Below are 25,701 nucleotides of genomic sequence, written 5' to 3' on the forward strand. Positions count from 1 at the left end.
TCCAAATCAAAACTAGCTAGAAGAGATAAGGAAACGCTACATATTAAAAGAAAAATTCACCATACAACATTGAAATTCTTAAAAATCTATGCAACAAGGACATTCAGTTCATGAAAGAATTACTACCACAGCTTAAATCACATGCTGACTCTTTCACGCACTGTTAGAGTGGGACAGTTCAATGCCCTAGTATCGCCAATAAAAAAAATAAATAAATAAAGAGAGAAATACAGACGCTAACTATGGTGATAAACTAAATGGACCTAACATATTTACAGAATGTATCGTAAGAATACAAAAGAATATACATTCTTCACAGAAACTTGTGTTATTTTCTCCAAAGCTGAACATATACTGGAACACAAAGCAAGACTCAAGAGACACAAGAAAATTGAAATAGACCCCTATATCCTAGTGAATTGACATAGATTAAAATTGCATATCAACAACAGAAAGCATACAGTATTGTAGAAACTAAACAACTCGTTACTGAATCAAAAGTGGGTCAAGGCAGAAATTAAGAAATTAAAGACTTCCTAGAATAGAATTAAAATGAAATCACTATATACTCAAACTGCTGGGATAATGATGGTGGTTCTAAGGTGGAAAATCCCAAAAGGAGTGGACAGCAAGAAATAATCAAATTCAGGAATGAAGCCAATTAAAATTTAACAACAAAACAATACAAAGAGGCAATGAAACAAGGAAGTACTTCTTTCGGAAAATCAAGAAGATTAACAAACCCTTAGCCAAATTAAACAAAAAGACAGAGAAATGATATCTAAACCAACAAATTAAACACAAAAAGAGAAAACTAGCAGTAGACCATGAGGAAATCCAGAGAATCATAAGGACATACTTTAAAAGTTTATACTTCACCAAAAGTCTATACTTTTCTCAATACATACCACATTGATAAAGTTAAATCAAGATCAGATAAGCAATTTAAGCATACTTATAAATACTGATGAAGTAGAAGTAGTAATTACAATTCTTCACATCAGACCAAGGCCCAATATCAATATCAATGGTCTGCACTTCCCCAATAAATAAATCACTGATCACTATTGATGGAATGTAAATGGAAACAGGATCCAACCTTCTGATGTATCCAAAATAAATAAATAAATAAACACCTTACCATCAAGGATAGCCACTACCTAAGGGCAAGGAGATGGAAAATATATTTCAAGCAAATGGACACAAGAAGCAAGCTGGTATAGTCATCTTAATATCTGACAAAATAGACCTACCAGATGGTTTTAACACAGAAGTCTATCACTTTCCAAGAAAAGTCAATACCAACATTCCTTAACTTGTTTCAAATATAGAAACAGAGGAGCATTGCCCAATTTGTTTTATGAGAACACAGTTAACATTGGTACCCAAATCACATAAAGATTCAACAACCAAAAAAGACAATAACAAACCAATTTCCCTTGTGAAAGGATGAAAAATATCTCAGTAAAATACTTGCAAACCAAATCCAAAAATTCTTCAAATAGATCATCCACCATGATTAAATAGTTGCTATCCAAGAGATGCAGGGATAATTCAACATAGATAATTTCATAAGTGTAATCTGTCATATAAACACAACAAAATAAAAAATGTTCATCTCTTTCAGAAAAGACCTTTGACAAAATCTAACACCCTTTCTGGATAAATGTCCAGGAGAAATGAGGGATACAAGGGATATGCTTCAACATCAAAAAGGCACTTACAGTAAGCCCTCAGTTAACATCAACATATATGGAGAGAAACTCAAGCAATTCCACTAAAATCCAGAACAAGACAAGGTCGTCCACTCTCTCTATACCTATTCAATGTAGTGCTTGATGTCTTAACTTAAGCATTAAGATCAAGTGAATAGAGATAGGATGGGGAGAATTAAAAGTATCTTGAAGAACAAAAAGTATCTTTGTTTTCAGACAATTTAATACTATACATACATGACCCTAACATTTCTACCAGGAATCTCCTGTAACTGAAGAATTAGTAGTAGTCTTTCTATATACAAATAAAAGTGGACTGAGAAATAAATCAGGGAAATAATACCTTTCACAGTAGCCTCCATTAATAAGAAATACCTTAGGAAAACTCAAATCAAGCAATATAGGCCCTGTATAATAAAAATTTTAAGATATTGAAGGAGATATTGGAAGAGAGAAATATCCCCCAAGCTCATGGATCAGTAGAATTGGTATAGTAAAAATAGCCATCTTTTAAAAGGTTCAATCTGTGGATCCAATGCAATCCCCATCAAAATCCCAACATGATTATACACAGAAATAGAAAGGAACAATTTTAAGCGTCATGTGGAAACCCAGAAATCACTCTTGAGTTATAGAAGAACTGTTGGAGGTATCAGCATCCACAATCTCAAACTGTACTACAGAAGTGTGGTAATAAAAATAGCACGGTATTAACACAAATTCAGCCATTTGATCAACAGAATAGAATTGAGCAATAAGTTCACACACCTATGAATACCTGAATTTTTATAAAGAAGTGGAAAATATATACTGGAAAAAAAAGACAGCATCTTCAGCAAATGGAGCTGATCAAATTGAATGGCTGAAAGTAAGAGTGAAATAAATCCAAACTTATGACCCTGCACAAAACTCAACTCCAAATGGATCAAGGGTCTCGACATAAAACCAGATAAACTGCACCTGATAGAAGAGATAAAATAGTTTTTTAGGTTATTGCCACAGAAAAACACATTCTGAACAGAACACTGATAGCACATGCACAAAGATTACCACTTACTAAGTAGGGCCTCATGAAACTGAAAATTCTGTACTATAAAGGACACGATCATTAACTCAGTGGCAGGCTACAGAATGGGGAAAGATGTTTGCCAACTGTACATCTAATAAGGAGCTAATATCCAAAATATATGAAGAACTCAAAAAATGGACATTAAGAGAATAAGTAACCCAATTAAAAACTAGAATATAGATTTAAACAGAATTTTCAGAAGAGGAAATTCAAATTGTTAAGAAGCACTTAAAGAACTGTTCAACATGCTTATCCATCAGAGAAATGCTAATCAAAATTACTTTAAGATTTCATCTTGCTGCCCCTAGAGGTATTACAGGTGTGGCTTCTATGTCACATGTATATCATTAGGTGACAGAGAGGCTATGTCACACTCAGTGTTCTAATCTGTAAGCATCTGAATTATTAGCAGCCTAACATTCTCTAAAAAGGAAGTGAGCCCGAGACAACCACCAGTCAGGGGCACTGGTCCTAGGTTGGGAGATAGACTGAGATGACAACCAGTCTGGTGCCACCCAGACCCAGATGGGCTCCCAGGGAGACTAGAAGAACCCATTATGGCTCTGGGATCCAGGGATAGAGTGAGCCCAAGACAGGCACCCTTGTGTGGGCCAGTCGACAGGCCCAGTGAAGAATGAGCCTGAGAGGACCACCAGACCAGCACCAGGGTGTCCAGACAGGGAGCTATCCTGAGATGACTACGAGTCCTGCAATAACACAGGTGGGAAAGATGGTGATGGTGGAGGTGAAGGGCAGACCATGCCCAATATGATCCCTGTTCAGTGCTGTAATGCACAAGTGGTGCATTTCACTTCTGAGACTACTCCTGAAACAGTTCCCCAGAAACTCAGAGGCCCCAGGCACCACTAAGAGGAGCAAGTAAGTGTTGGAGAAATGGAAAAGAGAAAGAAACAGAAAAATCGTGCAGGCACAATGAAAAGAGGCAGAAACAGAGGCTCAAGTGGAAGTGAGGAACAAGACTGATGTGAGTAGCCAGGGATGCCACGTAGGTCCATGGTGGAGTCCTGGCCCACTCTGCCACTGAGGGCCATGTCTGGGTCTGTGGACCCACAGCAGCAGAGGTCAGTTACCACCAAAGGCTAGGCAGATGACCCTGGTTTGGACTGCTGTCCCAGGGACACGATATCTCAGCAGCTGTGCTGCTGAATTGGTCTTACCCCTCACCAAGGACTCTTGGGAGAGCTGGCCCTGGGGACAGACTAGGAGAGCTGATCCCATCCCTATTAAGCTGCAGTACTCTGAAAAGTAGGCCGGTTGTCCCAGATATGAGCACCACAGGAGAGATGTACCGGCCACTAGTCTCTCATTCAGTGGCATGGATGAGGGCAAAATATCCTGTCCCTCTTCCCCTTCACCACCTGTGGCAGGTAAAAGACCTTGCCCAAGGGTCACAAGAGCAGGAGACACCCCCCGACCCCCAACACACACAAACACACAAACACACACACACACACACACACACACACACACACACACACACACACACACACACAGAGCTTACTACTTACAGCACTTGGAATAGTAGACCCTGCATTTCACCTGGGTATCAGAATAGAGCTGACTCTGTGGTGAGGGCATGGGTGAGCCGTCCCGAGGGCATGCATGTAGGAAAACTAGTCTTGATGTAACTATCAGGACAAGAGATAGTGCCGGGATCCTCACCTTCTCCAGCACTAAGGAGAGCAGGCCCTGTAACTCACCTAGGCAACTCAGTAGAGGAGACCCTGATGGGAGGGGAGTGAGTGCTGGAGTCCAGCTCCAGTGAGTTTCAAAGACTCCAACAGCATAGATGTGGTGTCAGTCAGAGTGATGAAGGAGATGACCATAAGCTTGTTATACAGGGGATGACTCCGAATAGCTCAGGCCTTTCTGTATTTATTTCACTTCAAAGTCATTAAGCATACTGTTTCAGTTTTATTTCTTCAAACATGTTCTAAGGAAAAAACAGACTATAACTCTCTGCAGTTTTTTATTTAATTTTTTTTACATATGCTTTATTTTCCCCAGGCAGATATTTAACCTTATGGGCTCATAATTAAGCACATCTCTATGATCGTTGTGGTTAGCACACTGTGACTTAAACACTTACTACACATTTTTATCTGAGTCTACATCAACAGTATTTTATTTCTGTCCTCCACAACCATGACCATAATAAGAATATGTATTTGTTGGCACAAGATCTTATTGACGCTTGACCAACCTTTTCTGTTTTCTAACTGCTTGAGGTTTTGGCGTCTGCACAGATGAGTTCCTTGTTCCTGAACTAATGTCTTCATGTTCATATGTATTCACTAATTTCCCTAATCAATTCTTGCCAGTAAGCTAGCCCCAATGGGGTAAGAGTAGGAAATCCAGGAGAAGGGGAACATTCATTCATTGCTGATGGAACTACAGACTTACAAAGCTACTGTGAAATCAATATAGTCGTTCTTCAGTAAGCTGGGGATCATTCTACCTCAAGTTCCAGCTCTTGGGCATAAACTCAAAAGATGCTTCACCCTACTATACAGAAGATCTTGATCAACCATGTTCATTGATGCTCTATTCATAACAGCCATGAATTGGAAACAACTTAGATGTCTGTCAGCAGATAAATGGACAAAGAAAATGTGCTACATTTAAAAAGTGGACTGTTAAAAAAAAGTGGACTATTATTCAGTAACTTAAAAATGAAGTCATGAAAATTGCATACAAATAGATTGAACTAGAAAAAAAATCATCCTGAGTGAATTAAGTCAGACCCAGAAAGACAAGCACGGTTTCTATTTGCTTATATGAGGATGCTAGCTGTTAAGTCATTAATAAACATGCTACAATCTATATAGCCACAGAGATTAGTCAGATAGTAAGAGACTAGAGGGGAAGGGTATCTCTCAATAGGAAGGGTAAAGAGAATAGGTAGATATGAATGAATGAGGGGTGACCATAATGGGAAGATCAGAGAAGGGGGTGAAAGACAAAGTACATGATTGAAGATGTTTAGTGACAGTTGAAACTAAGAACCTTTTAAGGATTCATATGGAAAACCTAACAGGGTAGAAGCTACAGACAATATATGCATATATGAAGGCAATCTACATGGAATCAGAAAATAACAGAGGAGACAGAGCTAGAAATCTGATTGCCAAGTGAAGCTTCCAGTAGTGGAAATATGTTGTATCTAATTGAGTTGTTGGCCAAATAGGTCCCATGAGAACCCCAAACAACTTAGGATATTGACAAACTTATTCATTACTCTCCACAATATGACAGCACTATTTCTAAGACATCTACATAACTCACTAAAAAAAGAGAAATTAAGCAGGTGCCTACTTAGTGTCTTCACCACTACAAACTAGTCTCCATGTTACCAACCCAGCTAGAGACCCTTCGATCTACAAAGTAACATGCCTGAAGAATACACTGATGCAACAATGGTACAAACCCTGTGGACATAACCAACCACTATGATATGAGGTAAACCCCATTCCACAAGATGGAATGCTCATCCAGTGCTTTATAGGTGGCCAAAAACCTGAAAGTATATAGGCCAAGGACTTGGGTATTACTATTCTGCTAAAGAAAGTTAGCAATAAAGTTGACATTCTGCTATACTCATAGATTAGTATTTTTAGTGTTTTGCTGAGCCATCATCAAAACAGCTTTCTCCTTCAGTAGATTGGAACAAATACAGAGACTCACAGCTAGACAAAAGATGGAGAGTAAGAGACCTTGGAACACACAGCACCCTCCCTCATATTTCTCAACTCAGGAATCAGGGAACCCTGCAAGAGAGGAGAGTGTAAAAGTGAGAGGGTATAGAGATACCAAGAAAGCAAGACCCTCTAAATTAATAGGATCAAATACACATATGAACTCACAGAGACTGAAACAGCATACACAAGCCCTACACAAATCTGCAATAAATGAGATCCTAGAGCTGAAAGGAGATATGAACTCATGTCCCTATCCTTAACCCAGTCTCTTTACTATACTTGCAAATAATAACAATAGAAAATATGATCTTTAAAAGAATCTCAAATGGAAAACAAGCATTTTTATTTACATTTTAAATGTTATCCAATTTCCTGGTTTCCCCTCCAGAAACCTGCTATCACCCACCACCACCCCCCTGATTCTATGAGGCTACTCCCTCACACACCCACCTACTCCCTACCATATCCCCTCCCTGACATTCCTCTACATTGGGGCATCAAGCCTTCACAGGATCAAGGGCCTCGCCTCCCATTGATTCCCAATAAGGACATCCTCTGCTGCATATGTGGATGGAGTCATAGGTTCATCCCTGTGTTCTCTTGGGATGATAGTTTAGTCCCTGGGAGTTCTTGGGGGTCTGGTTGGCTTATATTGTGTTCTAATTATGGGGTTGCACACCCCTTCAGCTATTTCAGTCCTTTTTCCAACTCCTCCATTGGGGATTCTGTTCTCAGATCAACGGCTGGCTGCGAGCATCTGTCTCTGTATTTGTAAGGCTCTGGTAGAACCTTGCAGGAGACAGGCTCCTGTCAGCATGCATTTCTTAGCATCAACAATATTGTCTCAGTTTTGTGGTTGTATATAGCATGCATCTCCATGTGGAGCAGTCTTTGGATAGCCTTTTAGTCTCTGCTCCGTAATTTGTCTCCATATATCCTCCTGTGAATATTTTTGTTCCCCCTTCTAAGAAGGTCTGAAGCATCCACACTTTGGTCTTTTGTCTTCTTGAGTTTCATGTGGTTTGTGAATTTGTGTACCTTGGCTAATATCTGCTTATCAGTGAGTGCTTACCATGTGTGTCTTTTTGTGATTGGGTAACCTCACTCAGGATGACATTTTCTAATTCTGTTCATTTGCTTAAGAATTTCATGAAATCATTGTTTTTAATAGCTGAGTAGTACTCCATTGTGTAGATATACCACAATTTCTTATCCATTCCTCTGTTGAAAGGCATCTGGGTTCTTTCCAGCTTCTGACAATTATAAATAAGGCTGCTATGAACATAGTGGAGCATGTGTCTTTGGTGTATGTTAGAGCATCTTTTGGGTATATGACCAGGAGTGGTATAGCTGGGTCCTCAGGTAGTACTATGTCCAATATTCTGAGGAACCACCAGACTGATTTCCAGCTTGAATACCACCAACAATTAAGGAATGTTCTCTTTCTCTACATTCTCGCCAGCATCTGCTGTCACCTGAGTTTTTTTGTCTTAGACATTTTGACTAGTTTGAGGTAGAATCTCAGGGTTGTTTTGATTTGCATGTCCCTGATGACTAAAGATTTTGAACATTTCTTTAGGTGCTTCTTGGCAATTTGATATTCCTCGGTTGATAATTCTTTCTTTTGCTCTGTGGCCCATTTTTAATAGTTATTTGGCTCTCTGAAGTCTAATTTATTTAGTTCTTTGTATATTTTGGATATTAGCCCTCTATCAGATATAGGATTGATAAAGATCTTTTACCAATCTATTTGTTGCCATTTTGTCCTATTGACAGTGTTCTTGCCTTACAGAAGCTTAACAGTTTTATGAAGCCAAATTTGTCAATTCTTGATCTTAGAGCATATGCCACTGGTATTCTGTTCAAGAAAGTTTCCCTAGTGCCCATGTATTCAAGACTCTTGCCCCCTTTCTCTTCTTTTAGTTTTAGTGTATCTGGTTTTATGTGGAGGTCCTTGATTTACTTAGAATTGATATTTGTACAGGGCAATAAGAATGGATCAATTTGCATTCTTCTACATGCTGACCTCCAGTTGAACCAGCACCATTTGTTGAAAATGCTGTCTTTATTCCACTGGATGGTTTTATCTCCTTTGTTAAAGATCAAGTGCCCATAGGTGTGTGGGTTCATTTCTGGGTCTTCAATTCTATTCCACTGGTCTATCTGCCTGTCTCTGTACCAATACCATACACTTTTTATCACTATTGCTCTGTAATACTGCTTGAGGTCAGGTATGGTGATTCCCCCAGAAGTCCTTTTATTATTGAGGATAGTTTTTGCTATCCTATGATTTTTTTATTCCAACTGAATTTTCAAATTGCTCCTTCTAACTCTATGAAGACGTGAGATGGAATTTTAATGGGGAATACATTGAATCTGTAGATTGCTTTTGGCAAACTGGCCATTTTTGCCATCTTAATCCTGCCAATCCATGAGCATGGAAGGTCTTTCCATCTTCTGAGATCTTCAATTTCTTTCTTCAGAGACTTGATGTTCTTGTCATATAGATCCTTCAGTTGCTTGGTTAGAGTCACACTGAGGTATTTTATGTTATCTGTGACTATTGTGAAGGGTGTCATTCTCCTAATTTCTTTCTCAGCCTACTTGTCCTTTGAATAGAGGAAGGCTACTGATTTGTTTGAGTTAATTTTATACCCAACCACTTTGCTGAAGTTGTTTATCAGGCTTAGTAGTTCTCTGGTCGAACTAGTTGAGTAGATGGGATAGATTTAAAAAAAAATCTCTTGCAGATGAAAGAGACTGAGCTGTGATGATTATGGGAAACTTGAGCTTTCATGGACTATGGAGTTGAATTTGGAAAAGAAAATCAAGTCATACAGATCTCAGTTTCATTTTCCAAATCCTAGACACATCAAGACTTCAGTTAGCATATTCTGAAACCAATAAGAGTAGCAAGGTATTTTTCTTTTACTTTTTCTTGAAAATAGATTAGTTTTTCATAGAATATATTCCGATTATAGGTTCCCCTATCCTTTCCCCTCCTAGTTCCTCCCACCTCCTCTACTGTTCAGTATCTTTTGTTCCCTCCTTAGAAAACAAACAGCTACATTAGAAATAAATTAAATATGTAGAAAAACCTTTTTATTGCAGGTTGCAGCCTACAATGTTCTCTAGGCTTGACACAAAATGGAGAGCTTCTTTTTCTAGCAGGGCTTCCTCCTCTCTCTCTGACCTTACTTGCAGAGCCTGACCCCATACCTTCTACCTGGAGAAGGTTGAGTAGTTCTTTGCAAACTACAACCTCTACTTCCTCTTTAAATGTAAGAGGCTGCCTAGCAAGTATGTGGGATTCCTGGCTGCCTCTCCATGCAAATGCGACATTCACAGTACTTTAAACTCCAGCCAATGATAATATTCACCCTGCAAACTCTTTGCTGCTCTCCAAAGTTCATATATAACCCTTGTTTACCCTAAATAAGGTGTTTGTACACAAGCTGATTCATTGAAGAATATCTAAGACAGCCATTTCCTTGAGTGCCATGTCAAACAGCTGTAACACCAAAATCCTCTGAGATGCTCCATCACTCTGACCGCCCCGCGCCCACCCACACACATTTTAACATTCCTGGATCCTGCAGACCTCACCTGCTCTGGGCTCTGACTCACACTTCCAGCCTGGTGTGCAGCATTGTCTGAACACCCTGAGGGAGAAAGCTGGCACCCACAAAACTACAAAAATACAATTTAAAAAAATCAGTATAGGCAAAAAAAAAAAACCCAAAACACCAAAAACAAAAAGAAAAAGAAACCTCAACCCAAACAAAAACAACCCAAATCAAATCAAACAAGAAAAGGCAAAAGAAATACACATAGACATGGAGATATGTATGCTTGCATACCCAGAAACCATAAAATATGTGTAATTAACCTATAGGATTAAAATATGCCCTGATGACATTATGAACAAAAGACCTCCAAGATGCCATTGAGTTTGTTTCTGTTGGCCATCTTCTATTAGGCACAGAACCTATCCTTAAGAATGCTTTGTTTGTAACTATTACAAATAATATAAAATACCTTGGTGTGATTCTAACCAAGCAAATGAAAGATCTATATGACAAAAACTTCAAGTCTCTGAAGAAAGAAATTGAATAAGATGGAAAGATCTCCCATGCTCATGGATTGGTACGATAAATGTAGAAAAAAATGGCCATCTTGCTGAAAGCAATCTACACAGATTCAATGCAATCCCCATCAAAATTCCAACTCAATTCTTCATAGAGTTAGAAAGAGCAGTTTGAAAATTCATTTGGTATAACAAAAAACACAGGATAGCTAAAACTATCCTCAACAATAAAAGGACTTCTGGGGGAATCACCATACCTGACCTCAAGCAGTACTACAGAGCAATAGTGATAAAAAGTGTATGGTATTGGTACAGAGACAGGCAGGTAGATCAATGGAATAGAATTGAAGACCCAGAAATGAACCCACACACCTATGGGCACTTGATCTTTGACAAAGGAGATAAAACCATCAGTGGGAAAAAGACAGCATTTTCAACAAATGGTGCTGGTTCAACTGGAGGTCAGCATGTAGAAGAATGCAAATTGATCCATTCTTATTGCCCTGTTCAAATATCAATTCTAAGTAAATCAAGGACTTCCACATAAAACCAGATACACTAAAACTGAAAGAAGAGAAAGGGGGCAAGAGTCTTGAATACATGGGCACTAGGGAAACTTTCTTGAACAGAATACCAGTGGCATATGCTCTAAGATCAAGAATTGACAAACTGATCTTCTGTAAGGCAAGAACACTGTCAATAGGACAAAATGGCAACCAATAGATTGGGAAAAGATCTTTAACAATCCTTTATTTGAGAGAGGGCTAATATCCAAAATATACAAAGAACTAAATAAATTAGACTCAAGAGAGCCAAATAACCCTGTTAAAAATGGGCTACAGAGCAAAACAAAGAATTATCAACCAAGGAATATCAAATTGCTAGAAGCACCTAAAGAAATGTTCAACATCCTTAGTCATCAGGGACATGCAAATCAAAACAACCCTGAGATTCTACCTCAAACTAGTCAGAATGTCTAAGATAAAAACTCAAGTGACAACAGCTGCTGGAATGGATGTGGAGAAAGAGGAACACTCTTTCATTGTTGGTGGGATTACAAACTGGTACAACCACTCTAGAAATCAAGCTGGAGGTTCCTCAGAAAATTAGACATTGCACTACCTGAAGACACAACTGTATCTTTCCTGAGCATATTTATACTAAAAAGATTCTCCAACATACAACAAAGACACATGCTACACTATGTTCATAGCAGTCTTATTTATAATAGCCAGAAGCTGGAAAGAACCCAGATGCCGTTGAAATGGATACAGAAAATGAGGTAAATCTACACAATGAAGTACTACTCAGCTATCTAAAACAATTACTTCATGAAATTCATAGGCAAATGGATGGAAATAGAAAATATCATCCTGAGTGAGGTAACCCTATCACAGAAAAGCACACATGGTATGCACTCACAAATACATGGATATTATCCCAAAAGCTCAAATTACCCAAGATACAATCCACAGACCACATGAAGCTCAAAAAGAAGGATGACCAAAGTGTGAATACTTCACTCCTTCTTAAAAGAGGAAACAAAAATATTCATAGGAGGGGATATGGAGGCAAAGTTTGGAGCAGAGACTGAAGAATTGGCCATCTGAGCCTATCCCTCATGGACATACAGCCCATATATATACAGCCACCAAAACTAGATAAGATTGATGAAGCTAAAAAAATGCATGCTGAAAGGGAATGAATATAGATTTCTCCTAAGAAACATATCCGGAGCACGTCCAATACAGAGGTCAATGCTAGCAGCAAAACACTGAACTGAGAACAGGACCCCCTTGGGGGGAGTTAGAGGTAGTATTGAAAGAGTTGAAGGAGCCTGCAACCCCATAAAAAAAAACAATGCCAACCAACCAGAGCTTCTAGGGACAAACCACTACCGAAAGACAACACATGGACTGACCCAGGGCTCCAACTGCATATGTAGCAGAGAATAGCCTTGTTGGGGCACCAGTGGAAGGGGAAGCCCTTGGTCCTACCAAGGTTGGACCCTCAGTGCAAGGGAATATGGGGGAGCACTAAGGGGGATGTATGGGGTGAATACCCATATGGGGGAGGAGACGGGAGGGGATGGGGGCTTACGGACAGGAAAACCGGGAAGGGGAATAACATTTGAAATGTAAGTAAACAAATATATCTAATAAAAATTTTTAAAAATTAGTTTAAAAAATTACAAAAATTAAAAAAATATATTCGGGCAAATGAATGGCAGTGTGTTAAGGGACACAGAGCAAAACACACATGGATCAATAAATACAAAGTCAGAAGTTTACATTTGATGTTACCTAGAAAAAAATTTTAAAGCACATTATTGCTTTCAGTTACCTTGAATATTATCTTCTTTTCTAATATTCTCTCTAATGTGAGCAAAGTAACTATCTTCTATACTGCTAATGGAGATGTAAGCTCAGTTTTTAAAACAAAAATGCAAAAGTTATAGCAAATCTTGTCAGAGTTTATCCAAGTAGATTATATTTCACATGGAAATATATGTACTAAAATAGTGCAAAATGATGTTTTACACGTTGTTATTTCTGAAGTAAAGAAGAAACACTGTAAACTCCACCTAGTGGAGTGACTAGTGTCTTCAAAACCTATGACATATTTATATAATAAGGTATCATGTAAGTACTTAAGGAATGAAGACTTTTGATTTGGAATTTAGAAAAAGTCCAATATTTAAAGTTAAAATAATTTGTTATATTTATGCACACACATATAGGCATACATACACATTATTTGTCTATACAACAACCTGCGTATGTGTATCACTATATACACAAGTACATACATGGTTTTTTCATAAGTTTCTCATTATTTTTTAAATCTGTAGAGGCATAAAATTTGCATCAAATCATGGATGCATCATGAAAGATAATAACACTCAGCACAAGATTAACCTTTGTAAGATTCGTCCATTAACATCTCATAAATTTCATAATAAAAATGTGAAAATATACTAAAATGTTAATATTGTCAATCATCTCTGAATGAATTATAATTATAATTGGTTTTCTTTTTAGGTTTTTTCAGCAGTGCATATATTTTATGCCAAACACAGAGGTATTCTTTTTCATTCTTGTTTATTTTTGAGATTATAATTTAATTACAACTTTGTTACTTCCCTATTCTTCTAAACTGTCCCATACACCCCTCCCTGTTCTTCAGATTCATGAAATTTTCATTACCTATTATTATGTGCATATATGTATTTGTATACATGTAAATATTCTGAAATATTATCTGTTCAGTCCATATAATGCATGTATGTTTTCAGTGCCTAGAGTTTGACACCGGGTAACCAGTTGGTGGGCTCTTCCAGGGAGAACCACCCCTTTCACTACCAGCTTTAGTCAGTTACATAAAGTTCTTACGTAGTTTTCAGAGCTCAGGATTTTCTCAATCCAGTTTGTCATGTTAGCTGGTGTCGTGCTCGTTCAGATCATGTTTTGACAGTCATGATGATGACTTTATGAGTCTATTTCTGATGTTATTAGAAGACATAATTTCACAGCAAACTCCCTGATCCTCTGGTTCTTAGAAGCTTTCTGCCACCTCTTCTGTAATGTTCCCTGAGCCTTGAGATGCAGGACTATTTTGTAGATAAATGCATTCATTAGGATAGGGCTTCACAAGGGCACTTTGATTGGTTATGGTTTTCTGTCATGGTTTCCATCTGTTGTTGGCTTAGTAAATTACTTGCAATAACCATGATTTCATGAACACAGAGTAGTTAGCTATATTAGTACTAGGTATTATATCACTCTTGTTGAACAAGTCTTATTTCTAATGAGAGAGTTATTGGTTACTACCAAGGTATGTGTGCCACTGCTGGACTCATAAGGTCATTGTGACTACATGCTGGTTGTTGATACTATTCATAGGCACCATAGCTGGGTAGGATTGTTGGTTCCCTTCATCCTTTGGGAATTTGTATGATGCCTTCTAATATCATGAAAGTTAGTCCTCAGGGTAGAGAAATTTGTAAGTTCCAGCTCATGGGTTTACAAGCCCCATTTCTGAAGCGCATAGTGTTTCTAGCAACAGGGACTTACAGAGGGATTTTTGTTTTGTTTGTTTTGTTTTGTTTTGGTATTTTTTGCTAAAAAACCTTTAACATTGCTGAATGTAGATGGATTGTGACTCAGGTATGGATTCAGGGAACGTTCTGGTAATTACTGATCTTTTTGAAGAATCTGTGACTATGTCACTAAGTCAAGTGGATGAAACTGAAGATTGGAAATATAAGTTTGAGGTAAGTTGGAGTGATATTAAGACAACTCTAGGGAGGCATTCCCAGTCATGACTGATAATACATTTTTAAAATTGAGACTTTTATTTGCCTGACTTTTGAATAAAAATATAATTTTGAATAAATTCAATGTGCTATAACCATGGAAAACTTTATAAAATAATTTTAAATATTTATAAATGAAGATAAAAGGCAATTATAACTATAATGAAATGGGAAAGAACATAAAATAGTCATTCTTTAATGACAAGAGCATGCTAAGTTTTCAAAATCTAGCAAAGCAAAACACTCAGAGTGTTGGAATTCTCAATGTGAATATTCACTGAAGCAAGACAAACAGAAGGTCCATGGGGAAATGTTGGGTCTGAGAGGAGTTAGAACCAAAAAGAAGAGACAAGTTCTTGGCAGGTGGATAAACACTTGTGGTTGCCTTTTCTTTCTACTTGAATTTCACTGCTAAGGTCAACAAATTAGCTGGGGGCTCTGAGATGGAACAGCTCACCAGCTAAATCAAAGCAGAGACTGGGGATGAGTAATACAATGTAAACGTTTGGCTACTGTCATCCGAGAGGACTAACACATGCTAAAATAACAAGGAACAAAAAGACATAAAGTCTAGGTATGAGTGTGTTACTACTAACCTGCCTCAAACTCTATTTCCTAACTCACTGTATGTCTCTCCAGCAGCTCAATCAGGAAGGGAAGGATTAATTCACTGAGAGCTTTTCTGAAGATGAGAAAATACCATGGAGACAATTTGACAGAATGACAATCAGTCTTAAGTCTAATGAGAGACCTATAGGAGGGATGCAAGGTCTAGCATTTTCATTGACTAGTTGTGTGACTTGTGCCTTGTCATCTCTGGCTTCATTCCCTAACTTTAGAAAGAGTGTGTTACTAATGTCTGTCTTAGGCCCTGATTGTAATTCAGTGCAACAACACATTTACTTTCCTGCATAGTGTGAAGCAAGCACTCAAACAGACATTAGCTACTACAGTACTAAAGTGAAGATTTTGATACTGGCTCAGTAATTGTAATAATGCATTTCTCAGAACACTACAGTACTGACGCTAGGCATTAGTAAAGTTAAATCATGTCTAGGAAATGTTTCCTCCCACACTTTCCTCACTCGCTGGATTGATTTTTGCAGAAATCATTATGAAAACAAAGGGAAGCTCTAGTTTAATTATGTCCACAAGACTTCTAAATACATAACAGACTTCCTTTTGGTTAACCCTGCATTCCCAGGTCAGCACTGTTGTTTTTGAAAGGATCTTTTACATAACTTGTGGGAAAATTGTCAAGGCTAGAAGAATTTATTCTTATTCTATAAATGATTTAAAGGAAATTCAAGGCAAATCCCTGTTCAAATTAACAGGAAGTTCACCTAAGCCCTGCTATCTTCACAAACATATGATGTCCAGAGCCAGGCCTCAGAGTTCAGTTTTTGGGTGTCTCTGTTACTGGTTGTCTTATTTTGGATAAATAGTTGCATTTTCTCATCATAAACATGCTAATCAGGAGAATAGATATGATCCCTGGCATGGTAATTAGCAAAATTTTAAAGCAAAAATTTTTAATATTATCACTTCCAGTCACCTACTAGAGTGTATAAACTGACTTTTCTAGAAGTTATTAGGTTATATGCTGTCAATGCTGATGGCCTGTATGAACTAAACATATTATAAAGTCATTCACTGTGAATGCTTACATGAGACTCATGGTAGCTATAAACTGTGATGAGTCTATGGGAATTTAATGAGGATGTACTATCTTATACATTATTTCTCATACAATAACATGGTTTCTATTGTCCTGAGAAACGTATATCAGTGATGAAGTTGTATGAATATTTATATAGCCCAAGTCTTTTTCTTCTAATTTATTAAATGCATATACAAAGAAATTTTTTTCTTAAACAAAAGAAGTCAAATCTTGCTGAGGAAGATTGCTGACTGCCCCTCTCTTGTACTTATATTTTCTTTTGCTTTTAAGTATAAAGAATAGTTTTAAGTGTAGCCAGAACATTATTGTTTTTCCATTTAGCTTTCTCTAAGATCTCTGAAATAAGAATGCAATTATTTTTATTATGGTATGACTGAGTACTTTATACTTCAAAGCAGAAGGGGCTTACTTTTGTTTCCTGGCATCTAGAAGCCACAGACCCATGTAGACTCCTGAGATTCAGAAGAAAAACACCCAAAACAGTTCTGGAATTCAATATTTATACTTTTATTATTGAGATTTTACAATGTATCCTATGAAATATGATCATTTTAACTCCCTTACTTTCTTATTCATACTTACTTACATATTCATTCCAAAGTTCCCCTTACAACTTAATTTTTTCTCCTGTCCTCTTCTTCCTCCTTATCCTTCTCTTTCTCCTTCTCCTCCCCCTGTTTTTCCTCCTTTTCTTTCTTGTTTTCTTCTTCAATAATATTCTCTGTGGAATTAGTGCTGCTAAAATGTATAGGAGTTGAGATATCTACTAGAACATGGGAAACCTACCTATGGCCACACCCTCATACACAGTATGCACCCAGTATTTCTTAACACAATTAAGAGTACAGTACATTTCTTTCCACAAGAAAGTTAGTACAAAATACATGACTGGCATGTTTGTCAAAGGCTTCTAAGTAATGATAGTACTTAACATTTATAGAGCAATTAGTTCACATCCTGTACCATTTCAAACCTCAATAATCCTCCTAAGAGTATCACTAGGTAACTATTATGCATTATTCACATTTTAATGTTGGGAAACTGGGGTGCAGGCAAGGTAAGCTGTATGCCCCATGTGGTGTCTCAGTTGGTGGTAATGGTGGACTTGGTTCCACCCACTCAGGCTCCAGAGTAGACCCAGGAGCTCTGCTCTGCTCTTTCTCCAACTATGTGTTGCAAAAGTACATCATCAAGCTGTGATCAGATACCCTGCATTCTCCTGTTGATTTGCAAAGCCTTTCACAAAGCCTCATTATACCACATGTTCTCACACTGTCAAACACTCACTATGAGGGAGTTTTTAAATCTCCTAATTTTAGGTCATTGCTTAACTTTACAAATGATTATAGTTCATGAACTATAGATCTCTTCTACAATACAGCAGTTAGAATTATATCTTTGAGTTTTAAGAATCTGCCAAATATATCAATACATTTTCTCATTAGATAACTATATAATGATGAAAACAAACCTTACAGACTTATAAAATCATTCATTAACACTTTATAGGGTTTAGTTTCTTATTTTTTAAACTATAGATGAAGGGTTTTGTACTTTTCTCCCCTTCCTAATCATGTTATAGACCATAACAAGTTTTTAGAGCCATATTGCTAGAACACAATGCTGCTGACAGAAAATATTTGAGAAAACCCAGATGTAAAACTTTTTTTATTTCCCAGTTGTAGTGCACCATTCCAGGACGTACTGCAATACCAGGGCGATGCGTGGAGTGGACAGAGCAAGCTCCTATTCCAAGTCCATTTAATATATTGTCCTGGGATAGAGGAGGCATCAGATAGAACACTGATAAGAACAGATACTACGCTTGATCTTGGCCAAAAGGCTGAGATGTGGTGACATGAAAGTTTTTGAAAAGACATTATTATTTTTCTTTTTTCTCTTCTCTCTTCACCCTTCTTATTTCTTCCCCTTCCCTCCCCTTTCCTCTCCTCCTCTCCTCCTCTCTTCTTCTTTCCTCATTTTGTATTCCTATGAGACTCATGGTAAAATTTGTATATTTCTGCAAGCGTGTCATGTGTCAGGCACTAATCTACACTGACAGTGATCAGAATGTGGCTCGTGGGTGAAGGCAAAATATAGGCTTCTGAGATTTTTCTGGTCCTTAGATATTAGAGAATGAGGAAGAATGGCAAAATAAGGGTCCTATAACCTGAGTGTACAGGCAAGATGCGGGGTTGGGAACTGAATCTTTTCCAAGAAAATTTATTTAGGATAAGGCTGGAAGTGTCTGTTATTTTGTTAATTTTGATTTTATATTGTTCAAAGATAGTTATTGAACTTTCACTGCTTATTTGTTCATATAGAAAGGAACATATTCCTCATAGGGCTGTGACTTTGTCTTCCAAAGAAGTAGAAATTTTTAACTTTAGTTCTCAAGAAAAGATTATGTTGCAAGTTCATGTGACTATGGAAGGAAACTTTTGGAATAGTATCATTCATATTTGCTGCAGTTGTCTCATCTTTTACATGTATTGTCTTTGTTTTTTCTTGTTTAGATTATTTTGTATGTTGATCTGATTTGATTGTTATATCTTAAAAGTTTACAAGGTTGTATTCAGGCTAAAATAGATATATTTTGCAATAATTACTATATGTTTACTTAGAATGTCTATTATTGGATTTTTTTTTATTGACATTTCAAATGTTATTACCTTTTCTGGTTTCCCGGCCATAAGTCCCCTATCCCTTGCCTCTACTCTTTTTCTATAAGGGTGTATCCCCTCCCCAACCACCCCCACTTCCCGCTACCCTGACATTTGGGGGGCAGGGTCCAGCTCTGGCAGGACCAATGGCTTCTCCTTTCACTGGTGCCCAACAAGGCCATTCTCTGCTACATATGCAGCTGAAGCCATGTGTCTGTCCATGGGTAGTGATTTAGTCCCTGGGATCTCTGGTTGGTTGGTATTGTTCTTATGGGTTTGTAAGCCCCTTCTCCTTCAATCCTTTCTGTAATTCCTCCAACTGGGACCCTGTTCTCAGTTCAATGGTTTGCTGCTAGCATTCACCTCTGTATCTGACATGCTCTGACTGTGCCTCTCAGGAGACAACTGTATCAGGCTCATGTCAGCATGCACTTCTTAGCTTCATCAATATTATCTAGTTTTGGTGCTTGTATATATATGGGCTGTTTGTCCATGTGGGGCAGGCTCTGAATGACCATTCCTTGAGTCGCTGCTCTAAACTTTGCTTCCATATCCCCTCCTCTGGATATTTTCCCCTTTTAAGAAGGAGTGGGAGCATCTGCATTTTGGTCATCCTTCTTCTTGAGCTTCTTGTGGTCTGTGGATTGCATCTTGGGTAATTCAAGCTTTTTGGCTAATATCCACTTATCAATGAGTGCATACCAAGTGTGTTTTTCTGTGATTGGGTTACCTCACTCAGGATGATATTTTCTAATTCATTCCATTTGCCTATGAATTTCATAAAGTCATTGTTTTGATATCTGAGTAGTACTCCATTGTGTAAATATACCACATTTTTTAAATCCATTCTTCAGTTAAAGGGCATCTGGGTTCTTTCCAGCTTCTGGCTATTATAAATAAGGCTGCTATGAACATAGTGGAGCATGTGTTTTTGTTGTATGTTGGAGCATCTTTTGGGTATATATGCCCAGGAGAGGTATAGCTGGGTCCTCAGGTAGTGAAATGTCCAATTTTCTGAGGAACCTCCAGACTGATTTCCAGAGTGGTCATTTGCCTAATTCTTAACTTTCTCTTTATTTCATTCTTGTGATGGTTTGTACATGCTGGGCCCAGGGAGTGGCACAATTAGAAGGTGTGGCCCTGTTTGAGTAGGTATGTCACTGTGGGTGTGGACCATAAGACTCATCCTAGCTGCCTGAAAGACAGTCTTCCACTAGCCTTCAGATGAAGATGTAGAATTCTCAGCTTCTCCTGCACCATGCCTGCCTGGATGCTGCCATGTTCATACCTTGATGACAATGGACTGAACCTCTGAACCTGTAAGCCAGCCCCAATTAAATGTTTTTCTTATAAGGGTTGCTTTGGTCATGGTATCTGTTCATAGCAGTAAAACCTTAACTAAGACAATTCTCCTAGAGTCACAAAAAATAATTTCATATTGAGGATTTTTAGCACCAGTATGTGTTTAGTATCTTGGCACCTGTTAGGGTCTAGGTAAAGTGTTAGAGCCTAGGTAACTGTTTGTTACCTGTCTAGATTGGCATTTTGTGCTGTTGCTAATGTTATAAGAAACCTTTCTCATGTGTTATTACTAAGGAAATTTCTCATGCTCAAGTTGATTACATATTCTGTGCTCTTGAAAACCAGTAACAGCAGAAGTCAGTTAGAACTGCCCTGTATACTTAGCCACAATAAACTTGGACCTGAACCAACCACCCAGCTGTAGTTCCTGCACATGTGTATGAGATTTTATGCCATTTGCTTTTATAATTTGCTGCTGGGATGGACCCCAACATAAGAGAGACTCCTGCACCTATATAGAATAAAACATGCATTTTGAGTACTGGTTGTGTGTAGTTTAAGATCCCAAGACCTCCCTGGAAACTGACATCCTATTTGACAGAAAGAGACATGTACGTGGGTAACTGACATCCTGGTTAGCAAGTTAATGCATGAATGTTAGGGAAGGCAAGTCCTCTGCCACAGTTGAATACCCCAATGTACGGTGCTCCCAATGAATGGAAGCAGGATAAATGTACAACAAAACATGTTCCTGAGGAAATCCCCTAATGAATTACATGGCGCAGATGTTTGTAGATCTCAGGCCTATATGATCACAGTTCAGTTCGCAAGTTTGGACTGGGTCCCTGATCTCTCAGTCCTGGGGTGAATGTGCAATAAACTATCCCTGTCTGACTAAGATCATCAGTGTTCTTGTTTGTGAGTCAACGCCTGGACCCCAACAGCAATTATGCTTTTGATTTTTATACATATGCCCTTTTTCTCAGACTGTCATTTATTGAGATTACATGCTAGAGGTAGTAATTTCAATTCATGGAATGTTTTTACTAACTTCTCTTCAGTTAATAAATGCTTTGATTCAACAGAGTCAACTAATCTGGACACTTGGATGCTCCCAGTGACTGAACCACCAACCAAAGCGCATCCAGGCTGAACCTAGCCCACCCCCTGCATACCTGTAGCAGCTCTGTCTTCATGTAGGTTCTTCAGCAACTGGAGTAATGGCTGCCCCTAAATCTTTTGCCTGCCTGTGGAATCTTGTTTCCCTAACTGAGCTGCCTTGTCAGGCCTCAGTGGAAGAGGATGTACCCAGTTCTGCAGATACTTGATGTATTGGGTCTCGGGGGGCTTTCCCATCTCAGAGGTGAAGATGAGGGAATATGGGGGAATGGACTGTATGAAGGGGGAACGAGGAGGAGGGAGCAGTAATCAGGATATAAAATGAATACATAGATAGATAGATAGATAGATAGATAGATAGATAGATAGATAACACAAAAAGAGAAATGCTTTGAAAGAAACAATATTTTTTGTTGTAGAATCTCCCTTAATTAAGATTTTTTGGTAATGGTTTCTCTTTTTCTCACTTTTTGTATGTCTTTCCTGTTAGCATCAGACACTAGTACATGTTGCAGAAAGAGGAACACTCCTCCATTGTTGATGGGATTGAAAGCTCGTACAACCATTCTGGAAATCAGTCTGGAAGTTCCTCAAAAACTTGGATACAGCACTTCCTGAGGACCTAGCTATACCACTCCTGGGCATATACCCAAAAGATGTTTCAACATATAACAAGGACACGTGCTCCACTATGTTCATAGCAGCTTTATTTATAATAGCCAGAAGCTGCAAAGAACCCAGAATTCTTACCTGAAGAATGAATAAAGAAAATGTGGTTCATTTAAACAATGGAATACTACTTAGCTATTAAAAACAAGGACATCATGAAATTTTTAGGCAAATGGATTATAACTAGAAAATATCATCCTGAGTAAGGTAATCCAGACCAAAAAGGACATGCATGGTATGTACTCAATGATAAGTGATAATCTACAGTATTAGCCATAGATTACAGGATACCCACGCTGCAATCCACAAGCACAAAGAAGCTAAATAGCAAGAAGGGCCCAAGGGAGGATGCTTGAATCTCACTGAGAAGGGGAAATAAAATAGTCATGGTTGGAGGGAGGATGTCTAGGTGGGATAGTGCAGAGTTGGGGAAGGAATGAGAAGGCATCAGGTGTAGGGAGAGCTGGGGAGAGAGGGCTAGGAGAGTAGATAGAAAATGGAGTATGGGATCTCTAGGACATAGCAGAGACCTGGGTTTGGAGAGGTTCCAGGGAGGTTGTGAGACTCCTCTAACAGTGGAGGATATGGATCCTGTAATGGCCACATCCTGTAGTCAGGCAGTTCTCCCAGTGGAGGGATAAGGAGTCCAACCCACCCACCAAACTTTGACCCGAATTTTTTCCTGCCAACAGGAAACTCAGGAACAAAGATGGGGCAGAGACTGAGGGAATGATCAACCAATGATTGGCTCAGTTTGAGATCTATCCTGTGGGCAAGAACCAATCCCTGACACTATTTATGATACTCTGTTTTACTCAGAGATAGAGCCTAGCATCACTGTCCTCTGGGAGACTCCACCCAGCAGCTGATAGAAACAGACACAGAGACTCACAGCTAAACACTCCACCGAGCGCAGGAATTCTTATGGAAGAGTAGGGGAAAGGATTGAGGAACCCAGAGGAGATACAGACGCCACAAGAAGACTAACAGCGTCAACTAGTCAGGACTTTTGGGAGCTCCCAGAGACTGAACCACCAACCAAAGAGCATACAAGGGCTAAGGCCACACCCCCTCCTATTCCACTGCCCACATATGTAGCAGATGTGAAGTTTCATCATCATGCAATTCCTCCAACAACTGGAGTGGGGGCTTACCCTGACTCCGTTGCCTGCCTGTGGATCCAGTTCCCCTTACTGAGCTGCCTTGTCTGGCCTCAGTGGGAGAGGACGTGCCTATTTCTACAATGATTTGTGGTGCAGGAGTAAGTTGGTACCCAAGGGGGGTCGCTCACTTTTCCGAGGTAAATGGAAGGAGAGAATGGGAGAAGCGGCTGTGGAGGGAAGATGAAAGAAGAGGAGGCTGTGATCAGAATGTAAAGTTCATGAATGAATGAATGAATGAATGAATGAATGAATGAATGAATGAAAAAATATAATTACAGAAACTTGAATTGTTTTAAACCTGAGTATAAGCCTAAAGTTATGTATGAGAAATTTTCAAAAATGAAAATTAAGGTCTCAATTAATACTATATTCATAGGAAGAACAATGGAGGAGGCAGAGAAAGGACTGAAGGAGCTGAAGGGGTTTGCAACCCCATAGGGAAAAGAACAGTATCAGCCAACCAGAACCCCCAGAGCTCACAGAGACTAAAGCACCAACCAAAAAGTACACATGGAGCGACTTAGAGCTCCAGCCGCATATGTGGCAGAGGATGGCCTTGTCGGCATCAATGGTAGGAGAGGCCCTGGGTCCTGTGAAGGCTCAATGCCACAGTATAGGGGAATACCAGGGCAGGGGCACAGGAGTGGGTGGGTGGGTGGGTGGGGGAACCACACTCATAGAAGTGGGAGAAGGGAGCATGGGATAGGGTGTTTCTGGAGGCAAAACTGGGAAAGGGGATAACATTTGAAATATAAATAAATGAAATATCCAATAAAAAAAGGAAAAGAAAAAAAGCCATGGAGAGTTGCAGGGTTCTGACATAAATGATGGAATTCACACATTGTATGTGAATGTTCCATTCACATCAGAGACTGGAAGTTGACAGATTAAAATCAATTTGTGGAAAATGACTTCATGAGATCTTATTCTAACAGCCAGTATTTTATAATAAATTTCTGATGGAAGTATTTTGAGAACTTATCATTCAACAACCCTAAATACAGGTTGTAGCTCATTTCTTTAGGACGACTGCTGGAAACTGGAGAAACCATAAAAACTTTATATTATTCAGAGGAAGAAACTCAATATTTAAAAACTCTAAATTCACTCCAAATTAATCTATAGACAGACAAAAATTTACACCTTTGACCTATAGGTCCCATATAAAGGTATCAAGATTAATTATAAAACTAATAAATATAATGATGTCATTTATTTTAGAAAAACAAAGAAGAGGAAAAATAGATAGGTTCACAATGAAATAGTAAATCTAGAATCTAGACCACATAGATTTTAATCTCATGACTTGCTAGAATTTTTACATTTTATTACAAAAAGCATTAATATAATCTTTTAAATAAGTTATGAGGAGTCAAGAAAAAGTAACTGTGTCCCTATATTTATCACATAAAATCATTTCTAAATTGATGGCAATCTTATATCTGAAAAAAACACAGAATTCAGATAAATTTATGACCTTAGATTAATAATCTTTGTTAGATATCATAATGCTAGCCATGAGCCAGTATGTATTTAACTATATAAAACCTATAAATTGTTGTTTGTTTTCATTATTGTTGTTGCTACAGTTTTAGTAGGATTTCAAAATTTACTCCAGGTTAGTCTGGATCTCAAAGTAGTCCTGCCTCTCAAGTACTGTGATTACAGATGCAGACTCCTGCTTACTCACGGTTCTCTATAAACTTCCTTTCATTAATCACCACCATTCAGAAAGCTGAGAAAGTTCAGTGTGAAGAGGTCTCTGCAGTACATATACTCCCCTCTACATCTTTAGAACAGATTTTAAAAATTCTCACAAACCACCACAAAAAAAGGTTAATAGAAGAATTTTTCAAACAACTTGAAAGAACATTTCAAACCAAAAAAAATTTTTTTAAATGATCCCCTATATTAAAAAGTCTATGTCGAGATGAGTCATAAAATAAAATCTAGCAACAAATATCCACAAACACAGAATGAATCAGTTTGTGACACTCAAATGAGAGACTGTTAAAATAAGATTACAGACCTCCCAATCCAGACAACAATAAAGATAAATTGCATAAATATAAACTTGAATGCAGTGGACAAAACTTGTATAATGCAAACACGATGTGGCAGAGATTGTACTTCTATCCAAAGGATGCTGATGTTGGGCGACCTGTGGGGAATTAAGGTCTGATCCTTTGGAATATTCTG

The 25,701-nt window shown here is 38.3% G+C and overlaps 1 long non-coding RNA gene and 2 pseudogenes across 1 annotated transcript; 2 read left to right on the forward strand and 1 right to left on the reverse strand.

Annotated features, from left to right (window-relative positions):
* Nucleotides 1-3,081: 3,081 nt before the first annotated feature.
* On the forward strand, nt 3,082-3,205 carry LOC120093451 (small nucleolar RNA SNORA17; annotated as a pseudogene).
* An 8-nt stretch (nt 3,206-3,213) lies between these two features.
* On the forward strand, nt 3,214-22,456 carry LOC148005208 (uncharacterized). The gene is made up of 4 exons (XR_015623466.1): nt 3,214-3,505; nt 13,632-13,671; nt 21,637-21,747; nt 22,161-22,456. It is a non-coding gene; the product is annotated as an uncharacterized LOC148005208 (long non-coding RNA).
* On the reverse strand, nt 18,266-18,441 carry LOC120093443 (U2 spliceosomal RNA; annotated as a pseudogene).
* Nucleotides 22,457-25,701: the final 3,245 nt, after the last annotated feature.

The sequence above is a fragment of the Rattus norvegicus genome, chromosome 6 (assembly GCF_021556685.1).
Source record: "Rattus norvegicus strain SHRSP/BbbUtx chromosome 6, alternate assembly SHRSP_T2T, whole genome shotgun sequence".
In the NCBI taxonomy this organism is placed as follows: domain Eukaryota; kingdom Metazoa; phylum Chordata; class Mammalia; order Rodentia; family Muridae; genus Rattus; species Rattus norvegicus.